Source organism: Apostichopus japonicus, chromosome 4 (genome assembly GCF_037975245.1).
Source record: "Apostichopus japonicus isolate 1M-3 chromosome 4, ASM3797524v1, whole genome shotgun sequence".
NCBI classification, from domain to species: domain Eukaryota; kingdom Metazoa; phylum Echinodermata; class Holothuroidea; order Aspidochirotida; family Stichopodidae; genus Apostichopus; species Apostichopus japonicus.
In genome coordinates, this window is record NC_092564.1 from 11,195,984 (window position 1) to 11,201,983 (window position 6,000).

A 6,000-nucleotide genomic window follows, 5' to 3' on the forward strand; every position below is an offset into this window, starting at 1 on the left:
TTTTAAATAATGTAGTAAAAATTGAAAAATAGTAAATTCCAATTTGTCACATGTTGCATATCATTTTACTAAAGTTTAAAGTAACGTGCCTGGCGAAGGAAAGTTAAGATAGGGACGGAACCTTTAATCCTTATGATTCGTTTGATTGCCGAATACATTTGAAGTGATGTTTTTAACTTGATCAAATTCAATCTGTTTTATGTTATTTTATTTTATGGTAATTATTTTTGGTTAAAATATTCGGTAAACGGGTAAAAACTGTCGATCAACAGAACAATCTGCTTGAAGGTATAAGTTTAGCAGTGAACATAGTGAGTATGGTCTGTGTTAGTGAACATAATGAATATGATCCGTGTTAGTGAACATGGTGAGTATGATCTGTTGTGGTGAACATGGTGAGTATGAGCTGTTTTACTGAACATACTTAGTATGGTCTGTTTTAGTGAACATATGGGCTGTTTTAGTGAACATATAGTTAGTATGGTCTGTGCTAGTGAACATAATGAATATGATCCGTGTTAGTGAACATGGTAAGTATGATCTGTTGTGGTGAACATGGTGAGTATGAGCTGTTTTACTGAACATACTTAGTATGGTCTGTTTTAGTGAACATAGTAAGTATGGTCTGTTTTAGTGAACATAGCTAGTATGGTCTGGTTAATGAACACAGTGAGTATGATCTGCGTTAGTGAACATGGTGGGTATGATCTGTGATAGTGAACATGGTGAGTATGATCTTTGTTAAGGAACATGGTGAGTATGATCTGTGTTAGTGAACATGGTGAGTATGATCTTTGTTAAGGAACACGGTGAGTATGATCTTTGTTAAGGAACATGGTGGGTATGATCTTTGTTAAGGAACATGGTGAGTATGATCTTTGTTAAGGAACATGGTAAGTATGATCTGTGTTAGTGAACATGGTGAGTATGATCTGTGTTAGTGAACTAGAGAGTATGATCTGGTTTTTCAGCTTCAATGGTATGGACCTTTACTGTATAAAAATATCTTCAAATGACTTACAAATGACATACCAGACATATTGAAGTAAACTATCCGTGTATTCGAGGGTCAATATTTACATACGACTTATCAATATGTAGAATGTTAACGTCTTCGTCTTCGTCTTCGATACGGTGACACATCCGCAAAAAGGGACAATATCTCACCACACACACGTCAAGAGAATAACTAGTTAAATCTGACCCGAGTACTGATATAAGAGACAGGATTCACAGAACCACTGGAACTACTAATGAGGTCTGAAGGCAGACTATTCCAATCCCTAATTGTATTTGGAAAAAAACTATACTTATAGCAATTGGAACTGGCATATAGTTGGCAGAAATGCATATCGTGCATGTTCCGACTCCTACGCAGAGGCTTTCTTAGGCAGTCAATAGGGATCTGAGCCTGACCATAGATGCCCTTAGCAAATAAGATGATTCTACTTTGTCTGCGCCTCTCTGCCAAGGGCACCAGGTTTAGGTCCCGTAACAGAGATGAGACAGAGCCAGGCTCTCTTGAATAATCTGAAGCGATGAAACGGGCTGCACGCCTCTGAATGTTTTCGAGGTTGTGCTGCAAGAAAGCTTGGTGGGGATCCCAGACAGAACTGGCATATTCCAATACTGGCAGGAGGAGACCTTTATATGCAGCCAATTTTGCATCCTTCGAACAAGGGGATACGTGTTGTATGTTACATTTTTGGGCTTGTATAATCCCTTAAAACGATCATGTTAATCCTTGAATCACTCTATATCTCTGGTAATGATTTCGAACACATTGGTGTTCTTACTTTATACCGCAGGAGGGGAAAGCACGGCCAGGGTAGACTTTTCAGCCCCCCCCCTACCCTCCTCACGAGGCTTTCAATACCCGATACTATAACTTAGCTTTGGACTCTTACAATATCGGAGCAAAAATTCTTTATCAAATCGTAAAATCAGCTCAAATCATGAAATGCACTACAGAACCGAAAGATATGACATCAAATGTGTATACTCCATGGAATTAGCGCCTCTATATAATTATATTAATGATAAGATATTTCAACGTATCAGATGAACACATGTTCACGTTCAACTTTCTGATGCTATATCGCCCATATAAATGTAATATTTTCATTTTCTAACGGTTGTAATAACATCCTTACGAGTTATGACGCGCAGATCAGGTAAAAAAAAAAATCCACCTTGGCCCACAAGTCCATCTTATATCCACACTACTGTATACGAACAAACTCCTCCACCTTCAACCAACATTATTTTCAACCTTTGTGCGATCACCTCGAATTGTATTATTCGAAGATAAAACAACAAACAATTGACCACGATAATAAGATTTATTGTCTAAAGGTATAGCCCAGGGTCATATATGATCTGCTTTCTTAGTCATGGTAATACATGATTCATTTTATACGTTATGAGCTACGATCATAAGATTTATTGTCTTATGTTATATATCACGGTCATACATTTCTTACATAAAGTTATAAAGCCAAGTAACACACGATTTGTTTTCTGTCGCTATATGGCCCACCATCGTCCATTTCTTACCCTAACGTTATAGTCCACAATCATACGATATGATGTGTTACGTGTTAGCCCATGATCATTTATTTCTTACCTTACATTTTATAGCCGACCACGATCATACGACTTGATGTGTTGTACGTTATAGTCCACGATCATATGATTTTTTATCTTTCGTAATAGCCCATGATCATTTATTTCTTACATAACGTCGTACAGCCCACGATCATACGATTTGATGCATTACACTATAGCCCACGGTCGTTAATTTCACTATAGCCCACGGTCGTTAATTTCTTACCGAGCATTATATAGCCGACCACGATCATACGATTTAATATGTTGCACGTTATAGCCCACGATCATATGTTTTTTTTTATTTTTCGTATTGCCCATGATCATTACTTTCTTACCTAACGTCGTACAACCCACAATCATACGTTTTGATGCATTACACTATAGCCCACGATCATAGAATTGTTGCATTACGCTGTGTAGCTCACGTTCATAAATGTCTTACCTAACGTTATATAGCCAAGGATCATACGATTTGAAATGTTACGTTATGACCCAAAATCATATGATTTGTTATTTAACGTTATAACCCACGATCGCTAATTTCTTACCTTACATGATATAGCCCACGATAATACGGTTTGATGTGTTGTACGTTATAGCCCACGATGATTAATTTCTTACCTAACATTATATAGCCGGCCACGATCATACTATTTGATGCATTACGTTGTAGCCAACGGTAATCACATAACATTACCTATAGCCAGTCAAGTTACGATCATAAGATCTGTAACATGACGCTGTAGCCCACGGTAATAGAATTCTCACCTAATGTTATAGCTCAAAATCGTTATGCCGACACCTAAAGTGAAGGATCGCTGTTTACCTGTATGATTGATCTCTTGACCATGTCCATTGGACATATTATACTTATATATTAATTAACAAATCTACAACGTGTTGGGGGCATACAGGTCGTCCTATCTTTGATATATTTCACTGAGAAGGGTCCATTGTGTACAGAAATTGGATACATGTAAAGGATTATATTATGTCATAGTAATTTATAAGGTTATTCTGTCGAGTATGATACCGGGTAAGTCATTACTCTGATATAGAGTACATTGGTGACCACTGGATTACTAGAGGCTTACAAATTAGACAAAATATGCCTATCACCGCACTATACATTTTGCAATATATATTTTTGAAATAAAATTCTTGAACGATAGTATTTACTTTTTTTTGAAAAAAATATTTAAATGTTTTGCCATTTTGAAGTGATCTATTAAAGAAAAACTTTTTGGGAGAGACTCCTTAAAAAGAAAATGATTCAAAATTGATTGTTGAATACATTTGTTAGATTAATAGACTAAGTTTAACAATTGAACACAATGCCATCAATCAATAATATCAATAAATAAATCAATCTTAGATAATATGATGGACATGTAATGGAGCACTTGGAATTATTCTTTCAGGATTACATTATTCTGTTTTTTTTTTATCGATCCAGAGATATTAACAATTGGTTCCCATCCAAGACAGTCCCTAAAACTATACGAGATTTTTCAAAAGTATATGACAAGTGACATTTTTATTTTTACGGAAACAATTACTTGTTTCTTTGGAAATATCGATCTGCAAAATATCAACTGTTCTTATTGCATGTATAAATTTAATGGAGTCCTTGCAGAAGCCCACGAGGTTCTATGTTTTAATAGGTCAACGTAATTTTTTTCATAAAAGACAGATCGATTTGTGTTGGGTGGAAACTTTGTACCTGGAATTTCGTGCGCGAGATAATAAACAAATAGCAAAATATATCAACACTTCTGCTCCATCATCGATAGACTTGTAACAGTGTTTTCAATAGCAGAGACAACTTTACGTAGTATACACATACTGTGTCATAAACAATAATGCAAATGATAGACAAAGGCGCTTAGAAGTATTGTGTGGCATTATTGTTATCTATGACGAGAACTACACCAGCATGTTATTATCTGTAAGAAAGGGAAACAAAATAATAAGAATAAGAAGGAATACAGTATAAGTGTTCAGTAAATTTAAAATTGGGTGCAAATACTCACCACGTTGATTTCCTAAAATATAACTCCAGAAGAAATAACAACACCCTTCGCTGTGTTCGGTAATGGCGCGTACTATAGTCATAAAACACCTTTCATATCCAACCGGCTTCTTCTTCTTCTTCGGTTCTATTTGAACTATATATATGCTGATAATTCTAACTGGCGTATAATACACTGTAAGTTTATCAACTTTAAAAATGATAAAATATAGTTCTCGCTTTTGATCAACTGCTTCGTAATTTTGGTGTTTTAATGCAATGGTGATTTCAATAAACTTAGAACCAGAATTAACTCCGTCTGACTTCCGAGAGAAGATATATATATGACAATAATCGTATATGTCAATAGCGTGGGCAGTTAATCTTCCGGTTTATAATTTTTGTTGTTGACGATATGCACTTGTAACAAAGTGGAAAAAGAAAATCACAATAAGTTATTTAATTGAGATGACACCCAGCAGTATTAGGAGTACGTATGTCTCATTTAAGTGAAAATGTAAGTTCAAAAACGATTAACACGGATTAAGTATTGCACCCAAATATCTCACACAGACCACAGAACGTTCCCTTTGGAACTGGCATCGAAATGTCTGGTAAATTTCGAACGACTTAAATTAGTGAATGACACACAGTTCTCCAAGATGGTAAATATAGTGGCGTCTACGTAGCTCTGTGTATATGGATGCTACGTCATCGTGCAGAACAATGGCATATGTGGGGCGAATACAGAACGAAGAAGGTCAAATAGACTGCTGTAGTAAGTCTCTGCAGTGAATATTAAATAACTACGCCTCGGATGAAAAAATATATATATATAAAACAAAAGAAACTTGACTTTCGCGAATTTAATTATGCAACTTTTGTAAAAGGTTTTTCAAACAACGTTCGCTTGATATGCGTCTAATGGTTTTCTCCTCTACGTATCGGTTGCGAAATGATAAACATTGTTCAGTTGCGGTTTCGTAAGCGATTTGGAGAGTTGACATCGCTCGTCGAAGGCGATGATGATGACGTCATCATTCTCAGAGTTCATGAATTCGAAGTGCTGAGATAAACGAAGGTATGGTGATTTAGTAACTGCAGTTTTTTTGGGGGGGGGGGGGGGGGCGGGGAACCAAAAATAGCAAATAGTGTTACCGAACATGGCTGTGTTTGGACATGACGAAGAAATGGAGCATCGGGTTTAATGCAGGTGTTCTCTTATTTATATTTATATTATTTTCTTCTTTAATTTTATTGCTAAAGTTTTAATAACCACTTCAGGCACAATTAAAAGATCTTGGTTCCTTTCGCTTTCAAAGTTGAAGGGGCCTGCATATGGTGACGTCATGAAGCTAAAGTGACGGTCAGACTGAAGC

At 36.1% G+C, this 6,000-nt stretch overlaps 1 protein-coding gene across 1 annotated transcript in view; it reads right to left on the reverse strand.

Moving 5' to 3' along the window:
• The window catches only part of LOC139966428 (uncharacterized), a 50,760-nt gene extending 45,159 nt beyond the window's left edge, over positions 1–5,601 (reverse strand). Inside the window, exon 1 of the mRNA XM_071969410.1 lies at positions 4,644–5,601. The gene's annotated coding sequence lies outside the window, so the exon portion shown is untranslated. The remainder of the gene's footprint in view (positions 1–4,643) is intronic.
• Positions 5,602–6,000: the final 399 nt, after the last annotated feature.